The sequence below is a fragment of the Oncorhynchus mykiss genome, chromosome 25 (genome assembly GCF_013265735.2).
Source record: "Oncorhynchus mykiss isolate Arlee chromosome 25, USDA_OmykA_1.1, whole genome shotgun sequence".
Lineage (NCBI taxonomy): Eukaryota > Metazoa > Chordata > Actinopteri > Salmoniformes > Salmonidae > Oncorhynchus > Oncorhynchus mykiss.
In genome coordinates, this window is record NC_048589.1 from 9,605,674 (window position 1) to 9,625,708 (window position 20,035).

Genomic DNA, 20,035 nt, shown 5'->3' on the forward strand with positions numbered 1-20,035 from the left:
ACATTAAATGCTATATAGTGATACTATAAAAATGAATATCAAAGATTCTAGATAAAGTTAATCCGTGATATTCTTCAAGGTAAACATATTGAAACACAAAAGATAATTGATGACACAGTAACACCTCAGAGGTTCATTTCAATATTAATCTCAACCTGTGTTGTTTAGACTGGTTGACTGCTCTTTGTGGGCACCAAAATGTCAGATTGTGCCTTGCCATGGCATTTCCATTCAAATGTACAATATCTAACTTTTTGGACTACCTGACCAAATTCACATAGAAATATGAGTTATAGATCTTTCATTCCTGTTGAAAGCAAGTCTAAGAAGAGGTAGATCTGTTTTGTGTGTCATTTCTATGCTTCCTGTTTAGAAGTTACATTTTTGCATATTTTTCTTTTGGTTTTGTACACCAGCTTCAAGCAGCTGAATATACATCATTTTTGTTTATGGAAAATATATTTTACAGTGGTTTAGTTTAGATGGTACAATGGTACTGCTTATTTTGTCACATAAACTGAAATTAGGCAAACTATTAGAATTTTAGCAACCGGGAAATAGTGGTGTGATTTATGCATAGTGCATCTTTAAATCGGCTAGATAACCTCAGTGGTCAAGATTAGGCCTAGAAATCCTGCTACTGAACAAAGAGCATGTCTGCACAGTCACAGTCGAGGCTGAGAACACATTGTTATACTGTTATACATGCATGCCCATTTCTCTCTCACCGTCACTGCTCTTATCTGGCCCAATGCTCTACAATTGATTCTGTTTCCCTTAAATGATTCTGCGTTGTATCAAACACTTCAAAGGCTAAGTAAATACAGCCTCGCAGACAGGCGTGCAAGGTGATGGAGTTTCCATTTTTCTTATTCCTAGTCGAAGGAGGCAGGCATTCCCATTAGGGAACAAAACACATCCAACTCCAAGGCCAAAGGTTTTTCTCATTAAGAAAAATGATTGTTCTGAGAAGAATGGTTGTATTGAAATGCATTCACCGAGTGACAAGCCACTCTCAGGGGGGTGTGTGTCGGGGGGATTTGCATGAGAGGAAGATGGATGTGTTTTTCAATGGATGCGATATGCTGGTTATGAGAGGCAGGCTGAGAACCCACTGTACCTGCCAGACTCTTGGGAACACAGTCAACATTGCACTCCCCAATCCCTCAGAACAGTGAGTCCTGCCTCGAGCATCCACCTTTACCAGCAGAAAGCCCAGGTGAATGAAACTGACTGACTGCAGCCTTGTGTATTCCTTTTCATTTAAACAGGCACTGCATGTGTACCTGGGTGTGGGAGGGTGTGTGTTATGTTGGCTTCAAACAGCACAAGCCTCCTTTTCAGTAGTACAGTACATGGGCATTTCGCAATGTGCGTCCAAGCATTTCATGGCCGTTGACCTTGGCTTGGCGTGTAACGTGAACAGCTGTCGTTTTTAGAAGACTTGTGAATTGATGACGTAAATTTCCATGTGAAAGGACCCATGAGCACCAACATGAAGTTTTAAAGGAACATATCACAGTTAGTGTCAAATGAAAGCTAAGAGTCTATCTGTGGGTGAAATTAAGGCATAGATCTGTTTTTCAACCAATTGTCATCGTAAACATTTTGAATAAGCAGCTTTGATTTCTTGTCACACAGACGGAAAAGGGGTCTTTTAAAAAAAACATCTACTAGAAAACGTCTAAAAAGGTGTAGGAAATCAAAACGCAATCAGTCATGTTTAAGTAAAGCCCCCTGCCAACTAATATCAACATTATTTGCCTTCTGTAAATGTAACAAATATTTCACTAACTGTTTCGTAGTCTTATGGCTTGGGCGTAGAAGCTGTTCAGAGTCCTGTTGCTTCCAGACTTGCTCCATTGTTGCCGCTTGCCGTACGGTAGCAGAGAGAACGGTCTATGGCTTTGGTGGCTGGAGTCTAATAGTATTTAGGGCCTTCCTCGGACACCGCCTGGTGTAGAGGTCCTGGATGGCAGGGAGCTCGGCCTCAGTGATGTACTGGGCCGTACGCACTACCCTCTGTAGCGCCTTGCGGTCGGATGCCAAGCTGTTGCCATACCAAGCAGTGGCGCAGCACGTCAAGATGCTCTCCATGGTGCCGCTGTAGACCTTTTTTAGGACCTGAGGGCCAATAGCAATATTATTTTCTGCCACCTGTGGGGGAAGAGGCGTTTTCATGCCTTCTTCACGACTCTGGTGTGTGTGAGTACCATGATAATTCCTTAGTGATGCGGACACCGAAGAACTTGAGGCTCTCGTCCCGATCCACTACAGGCCCGTCGGCGTGGATGGAGGCGTGCTCAGCCCTCTGTTTCCTGTAGTCCACGATCAGCTCCTTTGTCTTGCTGACATTGAGGGAGAGGTTAGCACCACACTGCCAGGTCACTGACCTCCTCTCTGTAGGCTGTCTCATCGTCATCGGTGGTCAGGCCAACCACCGTCGTGTCGTCGGCAAACTTAATGATGGTGTTACAGTCGTGCGCGGCCATGCAGTCATGGGTGGCCCCCGTGTTGAGGGTTAGTGTGGCGAATGGGTTGTTTTCCTACTCTCACCACCTGGGGTGGTCCAGGATCTAGTTGCAGATGTAGGTGTTCAGTCCCAGGGGTCCCGATTGAGTCAGTTGAACACTGAGCTATAGTCAATGAACAGCATTCTCACGTAGGTGTTCCTCTTGTCCAGGTGGGAGAGGGCTGTATGGAGTTGAATAGAGATTGCGTCGTTTGTAGATCTGTTGGGGCGGTATGTGAATTGGAGTTTTTGGAAAACGCGGTCGACCTAAAAGATCTGCCCGAGATTTTTCTGTCTTTCTGTTACCGAACTTTATCTGCACTGTTCCTCAAGTGGCAAATGTTAAAAGTATTTGCTTGAAATACTGGAATGCATGACGGCATGCATTCCAGAAATGTGACAGACGTTCAGTTTAAACGGAAGCATTTACCGGCTAATAAATGCCTAATTACCTTCCGATGTTCATTACCAGGGCTTAAAACTGAGTTTTTGTGTGTTGTGTTGCTACACAAGGTGGGATACAATGTTAGGATGTGCATTTCTTTATGCATTACCAGACATGAAACACGAAACAAAATGGAAGACATTGCTACTGCAGCAATTATGTTGCTCATAATCACAACTTGCACGTGACTGCTTATACTTGAGTTTTGACAGTTTAAAAAAAAATGAAATGTTTGCACTGTAGAGCCCTGACTGACCACCCTGCAACATGGCTGGTGAATTAGACATTCTTACACTCATGCTAACCTCTCACCATTACCTATAACAGGAGGTTAGCATCTTTTGAGCAGGGCCTAATTTTAGGCCATTATCTTGTAAATGCTTTTAGGCCGGCTGGGAGAGAAAGTTAGAGGCATAACTATCACACCCCCACAAAAATGCTAACCTTATTAGCATTTTTGTTATTGGTAATGGTGAGAGGTTAGCATGTTTTGGGGGTATTATCTTTGCCTCTGTATCTTTCTCACTCATCACTATTCACAATTCATTCATGATTATTCGTAATCATTGTAGGATCCACATTTAATGTCGAAGTGTTAAACATATTCTGTTCTTATCTACAATGAAAGTTACTCCAAAATGACCCTACATTATTTACCATTCATTTCTATTGGGCACAACATAATCTGAAACACAACCAAAACAAACCACAAATATAGTCACAAGCTAGATGTAGTCAGTCACAAGCTAGATGTAGTCAGTCACAAGCTAGATGTAGTCAGTCACATGCTAGATGTAGTCAGTCACATGCTAGATGTAGTCAGTCACAAGCTAGATGTAGTCAGTCACAAGCTAGATGTAGTCAGTCACATGCTAGATGTAGTCAGTCACATGCTAGATGTAGTCAGTCACAAGCTAGATGTAGTCAGTCACAAGCTAGATGTAGTCAGTCACAAGCTAGATGTAGTCAGTCACATGCTAGATGTAGTCAGTCACATGCTAGATGTAGTCAGTCACAAGCTAGATGTAGTCAGTCACAAGCTAGATGTAGTCAGTCACAAGCTAGATGTAGTCAGTCACAAGCTAGATGTAGTCAGTCACAAGCTAGATGTAGTCAGTCACAAGCTAGATGTAGTCAGTCACATGCTAGATGTAGTCAGTCACAAGCTAGATGTAGTCAGTCACAAGCTAGATGTAGTCAGTCACATGCTAGATGTAGTCAGTCACATGCTAGATGTAGTCATTCTGTGCTAGGAATATACGACCAAAAACTTTTGACTACTTTAATACACCAGAAGTGAATTTGTCCAAATATTTATGACACCTTCAAATGGGGGACTAGATTCATAAAGTGCTTTCATTTCAAACGGTAAAACAGATATGTATGAAAATACCTTAAAATAAAAGGTGACATTCTGTACTGTCACCTCACTTGACACATTGGATCTCAAATCCAAAATACTGGGGTATAAACCCAAATCAAAAGATCTAGCTTTAGTGTCCAAATAAACACGTAGTGGAGTGTACACTTACACTGCTGCGGTGGAGTTTAAAGTAGTAGTACACCCTTACAATGGATACACACTTCACACATTTTCAGGAGAACTACAAACCTGAACCTTTCGAACATGATGCCCGTATGCCTGGGCTTTGATTTGTGTGCGATGTTTATAGGAAAAGGCAATAGGCTTGCTCGGTAGGCTACGACAAAGGACCGTTAAAGTGAGCAGCATATATCGTACGCTTATGTAATTCCACTGGAGAAAATGGGGAATGCTTTGATCAGGTAAATGAATGCGTTAGTCGTAACCGCGCTTAGAGCCCACACTCCCTCCCTATTAAGTCAGTCACCATGGTGTTTTGTCTCTCCCTTTTTTGATATGGTAAGTCGGAGACCTTTCTCTTTTGAGTGTTCCTTCCTTGAAGCGAGTGTGTTCTGTCTATCTACAGGCTCAATTTTGTTTCCTTAGGTACTTTTCACTTCCTCTCCTTCTCTAGCCCTCCTTGTTTCAGTCAGTTTTTGTCTTCCGTTTGGTGCCTAATGATTATGACCCAGGCCGTTAAGTCAGTCTGCGGTCGACACCAGAGAGGGCCCCGCAGAACTAGTCTGGGCAAAGGGGGAGATGAGAAGTACAATGTGCTGGTTCATCATTTTTTTTTCGGACTTGGATTCTGAAATAGGGTGTGGGGAGATGTGAGCCAAAATGCTGCGTAAGGCTGTCTAGCCCCATAGGGAGAGAGTTAAGGAGAAGTACATTTTTATCAATGTCAGACAACAGCAAATGTGTTTCCACAGACTAGGGGAGCATGTTTAGCAGCATTGTATTTACCAGTATGTCATAAGGCCTTTCAGTATGTACAACATTATCAGTAGAGCGAGCATCCGTTTTAAAAGACAATAGTATACAAATAGAGATTGAATTCCATCTGAAAGACCTTTTACTCTGCTGTTGCGTTTACTGTTTTGTGAACTGCTAGGTTGTTGGGATGGCCCAGTGTGGCCTTGCTGGAGCTCATTCAAGCCACGTGGAAGGGTTATAGCAGGATGGATTGGGGGGTGGCGGCTCAGTGAGACTCAGTGCCCACTCAGTCAGTCTTCCCACTTGATTATCCGTGAAGTGCTGTGTTGCGAGAATCAGAAAGTGCCTTCAACGTGTCAGTCCCGTGGTACGGCTGCCGGGATGACACAAAGGACGTCTTTTATCTGTGACTTTGTCCTTTTGTTAAAGAGAGCTTTCACTGTCACTGCATTTTCTTTTAACGGTTAGAAGTTTTGAAATTCCTGTCAATTTACCAAACTGCATTACGCATGAGAAAATAACCCTGTGCCATGTCCTTTGGATTAAACTGTCTCTCTCCCCCCCCCCCCCCCCTGTCTCTCCCCCTCTGTGTGTCATTCAATTTAAGGGCTTTATTGGCATGGGAAACATATGTTAACATTGCCAAAGCAAGTGAAGTAGATAATTAACACAATAATCTCTCTCTGTTTCTCTATCTGTGTCTCTCTCCCTCTGTTTCTGTCTCTTTTTCTCTCTCTCCCTCTTTCTGTATATTTTTCTCTCTCTCTCTCTCACTGTGTGTCTGTCTCTCTCACACACACTCACTCACTCTCTCTCTCTTTGTCTCTGTCTCTATCTGTTTCTCCTTGTCTCTCTCTCTGTTTCTCTTTGTCTCTGTTTTTGTCTCTGTGTGTATCTATATATATATATGTCTCTCTCTCTTATTCCCACTTTATCTGCACCTCTCTCTGTCTCTGTCTGTCTCTCTCTGTCTCCCCCCTATATATCTCTCTCTGTGGTAAAATGGCATGGTGTCCCGCCTGCCCAGGCACTTGTGGAATGCAGGTGATGATGATGTAACCGTCTCGGTCTCTGAGCCCAGTTAGGATGAGAGCCTCCCTCTTAGGAGCCCCTGAAAGGAAATATTCAACAATTTTGAATGTTATATTGGTTTGTTTTATTTTGTCTATCGCTCAGAGATTCATGTTTTTCATATTTTCATGTGTATCTGAGCTATTTACCGTTCAAGCAGGCAGAAATGGTTCCGGTATGACGAGTTTTACAGAATGACGGCACAAACAGCATTAACTGTCATTCTGTTACCCAACTTTGCATCTGCACTGTTCTTCAAGTAAATGTGTTTCTGTCAAATGTTCAGTGGAAATTGTTAATAGTAGTTATTGTGCATAGATGTGTATGGTTTGTTTTACTTGGCAATCATTTGCCTTTTGTTTGAAATACATTTTAAAGTGAAAAGAACAAGGGTGTCATGTCTGGCAAAACAGTAAGGGTGTGACAATCTGCTGTACCATTTATGCCCTGGGTTTTTTGGTGCAATGGGAGAGAATGCACACAATCGGCTTTAGTGTTGACATTGGTGTTAGAATGAGTTAGATTTGACCTCCACTTTCATCTCAAATATGGAGGTTCTGATTAGCTGGACCAAGTATGCTTAGGTTTTACATTTCCATTCTATATTTCAGTACATTTTGTCTTCACACATATATGGTATGTTATCTTGAATCATGCTTTTATGTATTTTTACCCTTGTAGATCCGGTCTCATCCAGCTCTTGTCCCTAGCGTCAACATGTGGCCTAGCGTAGCTGTAGTGTATTGGCTCTTCCAGCGTCTGTGTGTGTGCGTGCGTGCGTGCGTCCGTCCCAGGGCTCTAGGAGAGTGTGAATCGGCTGACGTCTGTGAGGGCGTTGAGGACACGGAGTCTGGAGGCAAAGGGGAAGCAAGGCCAGTCACACGCTGGATGCTCTGGTCCGTGGAGTGTGTGTCGTACTGTGAGTGAGCTTCTGTGTGTGAGAGCATCGAGCGCTGTGTGTGAACATACTATGTGCTAGCCGGTGTGGGTGATGACCGACAAGGCACGCACAAGTCAACACAACAGGGGTGAGTAGGCACTCGGGGCAGAAGCATTGTGACTGTGCCCACAGGGTTAAATGTGCATTACGAACGAGTTAACAGTTATGGCAGGCTCTCTGATTGAGTCATGTAATGGAAAACAACATCTGTTTACAAAAGGTCCCCCAAAAGAAAGGAAGTGAACCTATTTTGTATATATGTACTTAGAATGTATCCTTGTGGAGTGTTTTTGAAAGGATTTGAAAATGCGGGCACAATCCCAGAACAACAGCAAAGGACCTTGTGAAGATGGGATGGGAGTAAACAGTTACAAAAGTATCTATTTCCACAGTAAAACGAGTCCCATATCGACTTAACCTGAAAGGCCTCTCGGCAAGGAAGAAGCCACTGCTCCAAAACAGCCATAAAAAAACCAGATGACAGTTTGCAACTGCAGATGGTGACAAAGATTGTACTTTTTAGAGAAATGTCCTCCAGTCTGATGAAACAAAAATAGAACTGTTTGGCCATAATGACCATCGTTATGTTTGGAGGAAAAGGGGTGATGCTTGCAAGCCGAAGAACACCATCCCAACCGTGAAGCATGGGGGTAGCAGCATCATGTTGTGGGGGTGCTTTGCTCCTGGAGGGACTGGTGCTCTTCACAAAATAGATGGCATCATGAGGAGGGAAAAGTATGTGGATATAGTGAAGCAACATCTTAAGACATTATTCAGGAAGTTAGAGCCTGGTCGCAAATTGGTCTTCCAAATGGCCATCACAAAGTCCTGACCTCAATCCTATAGAAAATTTGTGGGCCGAACTGAAAAAGCATGTGCAAGCAAGGAGGCCTACAAACCTGACTCAGTTACACCAGCTCTGTCAGGAGGAATGGGCCAAAATTCACCCAACTTATTGTCGGAAGCTTGTGGACGGCTACCTGACGCGTTTGACCCAAGTTACACAATTTAAAGGCAATGCTACCAAATACTCATTGAGTGTATGTAAACTTCTGACCCACTGGGAATGTGATGAAAGAAATAAAAGCTGAAATAAATCATTATCTCTACTATTATTCTGACATTTCACATTCTTAAAATAAAGTGCTGATCCTAACTGACCTAAGACGGGGAATTTTTACTAGGATGAAATCTCAGGAATTGTGAAAACTGAGTTTAAATGTATTTGACTAAGGTGTATGTAAACTTCTGGCGTCAACTGTGTTCTATATACCTATCTACCTACCTATAATATTTTGAACCGGAATTACACTATAAAGCACTTTCTCTGTCTGATGATGACTGTGAATATATTGTGATGTGACTTGAGCCGTTATAAGAAGTCGAGCACAGAGAGGCGTGAGAGACAACAGATTGTGGACACATTCAACCCTGGGCCTTTGCTCTCTGCGTCTGTCAATAAGAATATGCACGTTGGAGCGCACACGTCGTCTCCTCTTAGCTTTTCAGACATTCATATTTGCCAAGAGGCTTTTTGGGGGGGAGAGGACGTCTCCTCTAGCTGCTCTGCGCTCCGTTTTTTTTAAGATTGTGGCAAGACTGATTTTATTTATCCTGATGCAGTTTACCAAGACACAAATGTTGCCATCTCTTGTTTGTTTCTAAGATCTCATTATTCACTGTGGCAGTTTGTCCTCTGTGGAAAGACGGCACAGCAAATGCTTTCTTCTCTCTCGTGCTCTCTCTCTCTCTCTCTCTCTCTGTATGTGTGTGCAAGGCTCAAGTCATGCCCCCTTGAGATTACACCTCTGTTCAGTTGTCATTTGGCTGTGTTTGAGAAGTGGATAATCTATTTGTCTACTAATTGTCATGTCACCGATTTGCTTTCAAAACAGAAACTGACAATGTTCATACGGTTAACTGTGCAAACCACCTTTTCTCCTGAACTTTGCTATTGGGGAACAGTCTCAGAAGGATTGGAGTTTTGTGGGAAATTGTAGACATGGGACAAACAGTTTTGACCCACGTGTTTATCAAAATTGATATATCGATGGGGATAAAACGGTAACACTTTACTTGACACCCAGCTCCACAACATGTTATGACATGGTCATGACCATGTATGTCATAACAGCTGACATAAGCTGTTGTAATAATGTCATAACACTATCATGACACATACAGTATATTTACACCTGTTGCATTACTTTATGGCTGGTTATGTCACCTACTGTACATAAGTGTTAAAACCTACTACACAAGGCAAAACATTCCATTACACCATAGTAGAGGTCGACCGGCTATGATTTTTCAACGCCGATACTGATACCGATTATTGGAGGACCGATAAAGCCGATACCAATTTAATCGGCCGATTTAAAAATAAATAAAAAACCATATATATATTTGTAATAATGACAATTACAACAATACTGAATTAACACTTATTTTAACTTAATATAAAACCTCAACAAAATCAATTTAGCCTCAAATAAATAAACATGTTCAATTTGGTTTAAATAATGCAAAAACAAAGTGTTGGAGAAGAAAGTAATATGTGCCATGTAAAATATGTGCCATGTAAAAAAGCTAACATTTAAGTTCCTTGCTCAGAACATATGAAAGTTGGTGATTCCTTTTTAACATGAGACTTCAATATTCCAAGGTAAGAGGTTTTAGGTTGTAGTTAATATATTATTTATAGGACTATTTCTCTCTATACCATTTGTATTTCATATACCTTTGACTATTGGATGTTCTTATAGGCACTCTAGTATTGCCAGTGTAACAGTATAGCTTCCGTCCCCCTCCTTGCCCCTAGCTGGGCTCGAACCAGGAAGACATAGACAACAGCCACACTCGAAGCATCGTTACCCATCGCTCCACAAAAGTCGCGGCCCTTGCAGCGCTAGGGGAATAACTACTCCAAATCTAAAAGCGAGTGACGTTTGAAACAGTATTAGCGCACACCCAGCTAACTAGCTAGCCATTTCACATGTTTCATTTCAGTGAAATACGGAACCGTTCGGTATTTTATCTAACGGGTGGCATCCCTAAGTCTAAATATTCTTGTTACATTGCACAACCTTCAATGTGTGTCCTAATTATGTAAAATTCTGGCAAATTAGTTCGCAATGAGCCAGGCATCCCAAACTGTTGCATATACCCTGACTCTGCGTGCAATGAACGGAAATGGTTAATATTGCCTGCTTAACTGGATCAGTAGTTATAACTAGTGATTATGATTGATTGTTTTTTATAAGATAAGTTTAATACTAGCTAGCAATTTACCTTGGCTTCTACTACATTCGCGTAATAGGCAGGCTACTCGTGGACTGCAATGGTTAGAGCATTGGACTAGTTAACTGTGCGGTTGCAAGATTGGAACCCCTGAGCTGACAAGGTGAAAATCTGTCGTTCTGCCCCTGAACAAAGCAGTTAACCCACAGTTCCTAGGCAGTCATTGAAAATAAGAATGTGTTCTTAACTGACCTGCCTAGTTAAATAAAAGGTATACATTTTTTTTTTTTATATATAATCGGAAATCGGCGCCCCAAAATACTGATTTCCGATTGTAATGAAAACGTGAAATCGGCCCTAATTAATCGGCCATTCCGATTAATCGGTCGACCTCTACACCATAGCCTACATGTCAACAGTATGCTTGTATGTGCAGTTGACGTCGGAAGTTTACATACACCTTAGCCAAATACATTTAAACTCAGTTTTTCACAATTCCTGACATTTAATCTTAGTAAAAATTCCCTGTCTTAGGTCAGTTAGGATCACCACTTTATTTTAAGAATGTGAAATGTCAGAATAAGGCCCGTCTGCTCCCATTGAGCACATCTGTAACCTGTTGGATCGGCGGGTGAGGGCTAGGGCCATTCCCCCCAGAAATGTCCGGGAACTTGCAGGTGCCTTGGTGGAAGAGTGGGGTAACATCTCACAGAAAGAACTGGCAAGTCTGGTTCAGCCCATGAGGTGGAGATGCACTGCAGTGCTTTAACGCAGCTGGTGGCCACACCAGATACTGACTGTATACTTTTGACCCCCCACCCCTGTTCAGGGACACATTATTCAATTTCTGTTCGTCACATGTCTGTAGAACTTGTTCAGTTTATGTCTGTTGAATCTTATGTTCATTCAAATGGTTACATGTTAAGTTTGCTGAAAATAAACGCAGTTGACAGTGAGAGGACGAGAGTGAGAGGAGTGACACAGGATGGTCATAATGCTTCTTGACGATGTTATTTAAAATATGAAAAAAAGATGACTAAAGAATTTTTTACAACAATTTACTTAAGAAACAAACTTTCAAAAGAAAGGAAATTTCCTGGCAGGGAAATAACTCATTTGTATAAAAGTGGGTTTTGACACTTATGTAGATGTTTTAACCAGCCATAAAATAATGCAATTTGTCACAACCAGTGTAAATATATGGGTCAGTATTTTGACGTGGCTATTCCTGTGTCAAGTAAATTGTTACAGATTTTTAAACGCACTGACACGTCAACTACATGATTTTCCTTTTTTATTTATTTAAATAGGCAAGTCCGTTACTAATGCTGTTGTGCAAATGGAATAGACAACAGGTGGAAATTATAAGCAATTAGCAAGACACCTCCAATAAAGGAGTGGTTCTGCAGGTGATAACCACAGACCACTTCTCAGTTCCTATGCTTCCTGGCTGATGTTTTGGTCACTTTTGAATGCTGGCGGTGCTTTCACTCTAGTGGTAGTATGAGACGGAGTCTACAACCCACACAAGTGGCTCAGGTAGTGCAGCTCATCCAGGATAGCACATCAATGTGAGCTGTGGCAAGAAGGTTTGCTGTGTCTGTCAGCGTAGTGTCCAGAGCATGGAGGCGCTACCAGGAGACAGGCCAGTACATCAGGAGACGTGGAGGCGGCCGTAGGAGGGCAACAACCCAGCAGCAGGACCGCTACCTCCGCCTTTGTGCAAGGAGGAGCAGGAGGAGCACTGTCAGAGCCCTGCAAATTGACCTCCAGCAGGCCACAAATGTGCATGTGTCTGCTCAAACGGTCAGAAACAGACTCCATGAGGGTGGTACGAGGGCCCGACGTCCCAAGGTGGGGGTTGTGCTTACAGCCCAACACCGTGCAGGACACCAAGATTGGCAAATTCGCCACTGGCGCCCTGTGCTCTTCACAGATGAAAGCAGGTTCACACTGAGCACATGTGACAGACGTGACAGTCTGGAGACGCCGTGGAGAACGTTCTGCTGCCTGCAACATCCTCCAGCATGACCGGTTTGGCGGTGGGTCAGTCATGGTGTGGGGTGACATTTCTTTGGGGGGCCACACAGCCCTCCATGTGCTCGCCAGAGGTAGCCTGACTGCCATTAGGTACCGAGATGAGATCCTCAGACCCCTTGTGAGACCCTATGCTGGTGCGGTTAGCCCTGGGTTCCTCCTAATGCAAGACAATGCTAGACCTCATGTGGCTGGAGTGTGTCAGCAGTTCCTGGAAGAGGAAGGCATTGATGCTATGGACTGGCCCGCCCGTTCCCCAGACCTGAATCCAATTGAGCACATCTGGGACATCATGTCTCGCTCCATCCACCAACGCCACATTGCACCACAGACTGTCCAGGAGTTGGCGGATGCTTTAGTCCAGGTCTGGGAGGAGATCCCTCAGGACACCATCCGCCACCTCATCAGGAGCATGCCCAGGCATTGTAGGGAGGTTATACAGGCACGTGGAGGCCACACACACTACTGAGCCTCATTTTTACTTGTTTTAAGGACATTACATCAAAGTTGGATCAGCCTGTAGTGTGGTTTTCCACTTTTAATTTTGGGTGTGACTCCAAATCCAGACCTCCATGGGTTGATACATTTGATTTCCATTGATCATTTTTGTGTGATTTTGTTGTCAGCACATTCAACTATGTAAAGAAAAAAGTATTTAATAAGAATATTTAATTCATTCAGATCTAGGATGTGTTATTTTAGTGTTCCCTTTATTTTTTTGAGCAGTGTATATCGATGTTCACAACAGGTCTATGCTAATTTGGTACGGAACATTTCCACCTCGTGTTTTATATTCCAGATGACATCAATCATGAATAAGTAATGCCGCAGGTGTTTGAGTAAAAGCCATGGTGAAAGTTGACTGGAGATTGTGAGGGGGAACCCCTGTGAGAACAAATTTTGATCAATCATGGAAATAAAAGTGCTCTAAACAAATTGGCTCCCTATTTTTTTTAATTTTTTATTTTATTTAACCAGGCAAGTCAGTTAAGAACAAATTCTTATTTTCAATGACGGCCTGGGAACAGTGGGTTAACTGCCTGTTCGGGGCAGAACGACAGATTTGTACCTTGTCAGCTCGGGGGTTTGAACTCACAACCTTCCGGTTACTAGTCCAACGCTCTAACCACTAGGCTACCCTGCCGCCCCATTTAAAAGAAGAATGCTGGAGTTTTGTTGCAGGTACAGCCAACTAGCGCAAAAATACTATTGCGATATTGTCAATACGATGTATCGTCAAAAATAATATCTCTATGTAACTATTGATGTTTTCCCTCATCACTTGGCGGTACCTTAGAAAGAGCTGGTTGGATAGAATATTTTAATGTAAATGTATTTAAATGCTAATTAATGTTATTTGTTCTGCAACATAATAACAAAAAATATAACAAGGGCATATGTGGATTAACATGCTTGGCATATGTATTTTTAAAGAAAAACAAATTTGACATTCCCATTGAACTTCCACCAGAAGTTCTTCCAAAATGTCTGGATTCTGTTGTTTTTCTGTCTCATGGTTTGTGCTATAGTATGCAGTATATTTGGTGGATTAAAAATTCTAAAAGAGTTGAGTATATTACTCCATTATCCAGCTGTTACATTTATCTGAACTCTATTTTGTACTTTTTTTTTTGTTAATCCATTTTCATGACCATTGCTACTCAGTGTGGACCAATGTCAGTGTGTTACTGTGTTTGGGTCGACACAATGAAGAAACTGTAGTAAGCCAGATCACTTTTTTTCTTTCAAGCCAATTCGTCATTGTGGCTCTTCAAACGTTGCTTTGGAATGAGTCATCTCGTCTTAGGGTGACCTCGTCCTACTCAAAATCAAAACAACCCAGGCTTTTGTTTAGTCTGTGGTTGTCATTCTCTTTTGGGCTGTGTGAAGCCATTTAGAATTCTTTATGTCCAATGCTGTATGTGTACAGCATTCAAAATGCCTCTGTGGCAACAACACTGTTGTCAAGCTGACTGTTGTTGACATAGTAGTATGGATGAGTTCAAGACTAGCACTGACGGTAACAGTGCCTTCTAGTTTGTGTGTGTGCGCTTAGTAAGGGGGGGGGGATGGATGCGTTTTGAGCCACAATTGCACACTGCCAACCAAAACCAAGAGGGATTTCAATCAGACACAGCAGATGAAAGATGGGTCTTGTCCCTGCCTCTGTGTTTTTGGGGATCGGAAAGGAATAAATGGAGACCCACTTAAAGCAGCACAAAATCTCATGAATATTTACGCTGATTCATTAAGCTCTACCTAAACCCTGGGTCGTTTGGCTAATGGCACATTAGGAGACTTATCAAGGTGTAGAAAGTGGACTGGGGCCTACGGCAGCATTCATTACCGCCACCCCTTTTCCTCCTGCCATCCCTCCCTCCTCTCCTCAGAATTAGAGAAAGCAGCACAAGGCCTGCACTGGGATGGTGACGTGCCCAATAGGCATGAGAATGGTTGTGTCCTAGTTACCAGGGCATGGCCACTGTCTGTCCATTGGCCTGTCTGAATGATTACCTCAATCCCAAACAGTACAACACTGTATATACCCTTCCATCAAATCTACAACTCTGATGTGTACCTAACTCCTCCAGCTATGGAATAAATAGACCTCTACTGTCACACTCAACTAAGTTGGTTCAGTCCCCCCACCTCATCAAGGACAGAAAGCCAATTGTTCAATGTCTGGGCCCGCCCGGTACTATACTACACTCTGCATGCATGTCATGTCAACTCCGAGATCCTCATTAAGGGAAAAAAGAGAAACCAAAATAAAGGACCACTGGATCCCTCTGGGTAATACATTTGGGTCAGTTGGCTGGGGCTGGAGGGTGGTGGAAAGGGGCGAAGTGTGTGTGTGTGTGTGTGTGTGTGTGAGAGACATTAAGTATGCGGCTTGAAACATCTCAGTCACAGCATTTTCTTACGATAATGGCCAGGCCCAGCACATTCAAATGTATTATGCTGAATTCATATATCGCTATAGCAAAAACAGTGTTCTATTCTTTGAATTCTCTTATTGTTTTCATAATGTTCTGTGTTGAATAATGTGTGCCATTTGTGTGTGCCTTGAGCCTATGTTTAGGGGAGGGTGAGATGGGTCGAGGGATTGACTTACAACCACAGCACCTATTTTCCTCAATTCGCAAATCAATGACCGCTTCAGGAATAATGAGAACGTCTATCTAAAGCCCAGCTGCATTTAGAACCGAAACTGTCACAGCGGTGTTACTGTCGCACATTGCAACGTGCACCTGCTCCTACCCACAGTCTTCCACTCCTTCTGAAACGATGAAAGCATGACTTCCATGGCAACCAGAAGTTAATGAGTCGTCGTGTTCTTGGCACAGGGCCAGGGGTGACCTTTTTACAGAGACGGACAAATTAGGAGCAGGTTGACTCCACACCGAGTCCACCATATCGGCGGCCCTCAGACCAGCCTGACACACACACACACACACACACACACACAGCCAAACATGCAGGCTGGATGGGAATAAGGCCTCTATGTTGTGGTGCATTTGATTGAATGCTCTCCGGATTTGAGTTCATCTTTATCTGCTTGTACTGGTGAACGAGTTAAGATAGCATGGAGCACGGTAAGCACAAGTGGGATGCACCAGATCACCATCTGGAAATATACTGTGTCCTTTCTTTTGTTTGTGGTGCAACTTGTGGTTCCTGTCAAAATGTATTGCGGTTGATGTAGTTGAGCGAAGATTCCATATTTTCTTTTGGAGTACAACCAGGCTTGAAATGAAGAGACAAGTTTCTCATGTTCCGTTGGGATTATGCTTTAAATCCCCGATCTCTGCATATAATACAACCCTTGGCAAAGACAATGAAATAGCATTGACTTGTCCTTTGTCTGGCTTGCAACATCAAGGATGTCGTACTCCGACTGCCTCTCAGAGACGGCGTCGTTCCACTTCAACATGTCAACGCTGTTGTCATCTTGTTCTCTTTTATGATTCCAAGAGATTGCAGTGACTTGTTGTATCCTTTCCCTATTCCAATACCTCTATACAATACAATATGTCATTTATGGCAATTTCGTTTTTTATAAACAACAGGAAAACTCTCAGGAAATGTTCACAGCCACACGTTGAAGTACATGCAGGCTTCAAATCCTCTGTTGGTTTAATTAATTTGTACATAGATACACTGTCTGACTTCATAACTAGATAGACCCCCCTCCCCTTGCTTGAAGGGCTTGACCGCAAACAGAGGTATGTCTGTGCTCGTGTTGTACAACGTATGCCCAGTGAGAGCTACACAGCAAGGTGTCCCGGGAAAACAGGCAACGCTGCCGAAAACCAGGTGACCCGGGAGACTGAGGGTATTGGCAGATGGCCAGGACTAGACATAAAAACTGGACGCTAAGGATGAATTCTTAAAATGTTATTTAACCAGGAAAGAGTCAATTAAGAACAAATTTGTATTTACAATGACGGGAAGAGACAAAATGAAAGGTCCTTTTTCCATGCTCCGTTTTAATTTTCAGGACTCGTAGCATAAAACAACCTTGAGATCTGAGCGTGTATATGTTTTCATTTTGAGCTAGAAGAGAAGATGGATATAAAATGCCAGTTTTCCTAAAAATGGCTTTATAAATAACGCTGTACCAGTGTTTGAGCCTGCGTGTTGCTAGGGATATCTACCTGACAGCACTGTGGAGATAAATGGTCGGTTACACATCTGATTGGTGACAAAACGAAGGGCTGCGTGATGTAGAGACAAGAACCTTCAATGTAGAGCTTGTCGCTTGCACATACTGTATGTAGTATCACTATAGTCCAATAGAGATAAGTACAATGAATGAACTATTTTCTGGCGGCAAAGAAAAAACGAGCTTTGTGCCGGTAATAAAACCCAATACGCAGGCTTGCGTTTCTTGATAAGGTTCTCTACACGGGTGGTGAAGCTCAACTTGTCATCCACCCAAACTCCAAGATATATTTGTACATTTTCCAATGTACTAATTACATGGTTTTCAGAGTGTTTTAAGATTGGAAAAGACCATGCATTTTGTTTTTAGAGGAATTCTGAACAGGCTTCAAATCATACAGATTCTGTTGAATGACATTAAAATGTACATAAAAATGTACATCAGCTGTCTCACTCTTGTCTCCCAATGTTGTTGATATAGATAATAATCAACAGGGGGCATAAAATGTATCCTCGAGGCACCCAGCTGCTTTAACACACTACGTTCGATTTGACAGGTAATTCACACAGGTAATTCACACAAACCACCCCAGAGCATGACCAGTATTCCCAACACACTTCAATCTCTGCACCAAGACCGTGTCAAACGCCTTTGACGTGTCCATGAAAACAGATACACGATGCAGCTTCCTGTCCAGGGCTCAGTCAACATCATTCAAAACCTTTTTAAAGTTGCTGTGACAGTGCTGACCTGAAACCTAATTGTATACCACTCAAAATATTGTTTTCCTGGAGGTAGGCCCTGCTTATTGACTAGGGACTCCAATGCCTTTGCCAGGATAGACCACTTAGTTTGGCCGATTTTAGTTATTCAGTAGAGTACTTCCTTTCAAAAGGGGTATAGTAGGGCAAATGATGATTTCTACCACATGGGGATCTCATTTGATTCTATGGTAAGGTTAAAGATGTTCAGAATAGAGGTTTCTCAGTTGCCACCTGAAGTCAACCCACAGTTGTTTAGGGAGCTGTGCATATGTTTTGGGCTCTACGTGTGGGTTTACTTGCCAAAATGTTGAAGGATTATTCAGATTATCAGCAGAAGATTCGAGGTCTGGTACTGGTACTCCCTGTATTAAAGCTCCGTTCTTGTGTATTTTATTGTATTCCTCTTGTGTTAGTTACTATTTTGTGTTATTTTTAACGGCATTGTTGGGAAAGGTTTGTGTGCAAGCGTTTCACTGTAAAGTGTACACCTGTTGTATTCGGCGCATGTGATACATACAATTTGATTTGAGGTAGTGGTCTGCTTTCGGGTCATAGCCACACCATGATTCCATCCAATCACCAGCTGAGTCAGACCTTGCTGCTTTAGCCCACGTAGCATTCTGTTTCCTTATGACTTCAGCTAGTTCATCTGAGAATGACGTGCTGATCACACAGCTTGCGTTGCTAAATACATTGACAAATGTTATTCAATCATTTAATCTAAACTGCTCTCGTGGGTCAACGAGCGTCTGTATAGCCAGGCACTAAAGTAAAACATAGTTGTATTTTGAATGCTTGGCGTGTTGCAAGTCCCGACTCTCCCATCTCATTGGTTTTTATGAGCATATACCCATGTGGGTGATTGAAAGATGAACTGAGGTCCACACTCCAGTCCAGTTCGTAGTGGTAATGCACCTTAAAATTGGTTGCCAACCGACATATAAAGTCTACAGAAGAAGACGACGACTACTACTGAAGGAGAGATTACAGTACTAGAAACTAACTAAGCTCCCCCTGTTATCTGTGGATTAAATGTCAGAGTAGAGAACAAAATTCCTCCAAGATCCAGAAAGAAATGACCTTGTGCAGTTCAGCTAAAAATAACAACCCAATGTTTTATATCCCAGGACAAATTAGCTAGCAACAGCAAGCTAGCTAAATGTCCATGAATGTTTCATGTGTTTTGACCTGTCCCCAAATGTAATATAGTTGGTTCAGAGTTCGTTTTGATATTTCAACCTGCGTGTCTGTCTTGCATTGCCTTCTGGTGTGGATGTACAAAAATCAACATGCACGTGTCCAGTCTAGACAGCATGTTAAGTGTTGTCGCTGCCCTTAACTCTGTGTTGTTTGAAAGGGGCATGCTTGTGCATATATCCTGGAATGCTTTATGGAAGTAAGAAAATGCTAATTCAACATCAGGGATGAATTCAACTCCATTCAAGGAAATGAATATCAAAGTGCCTCCAGTTTCTCTTCATGATGGTACGTGGAGGTAGTTTAGGAATTGTACCATCCCTTACACAAGAAACTGCATAGTGATCACTTGTATAATTAGCAAAACCAACAGAAGCATTAAAACGACGTGGGAGTGTTGATTTAAAATAAGGTCAATCAAAGATGATTTTAGAGGACAATTTGACACACATGAGCACCACAGTTTCTCCTTATCTGTCTAGAGCAGGAATGGGCAACTTTGATGGGGTGGGGGCCACAAAAATCTGAACTCCTCATTAGGGGCTGCAGTGGCTCGTGGGTCTGCATACCCACATCCATAAGCACACATGCAGTTAGAGCCAGCCCTAGTTCTTTTGGGGCCATAAGTGGGGGCCATACCTTGCGAGACAAAAAATGTTAGTGGCCCACCCCGTCTTGAAAGCAGACTGATTTTATTGTAAATTTCCTGCAATTCTACACATTTTGCCATGGAGCGTAGAGAACATTTTGCAGTTTTAAAGCAAGTTTGCTGCAATTCTACTCATTTTGCCATTGGACGGAGAAAGAAATACTCAGGTTTTACAGCAGATTTTGCCAGACAAAATGTTTGCAGTTTTTTATATG

General features: G+C 42.5%; 1 protein-coding gene across 3 annotated transcripts in view; it reads left to right on the forward strand.

The window, feature by feature from the left end:
* rnf144aa (ring finger protein 144aa) overlaps nucleotides 1-20,035 on the forward strand; it is a 53,315-nt gene that overhangs the window by 1,556 nt on the left and 31,724 nt on the right. The window lies entirely within an intron of this gene.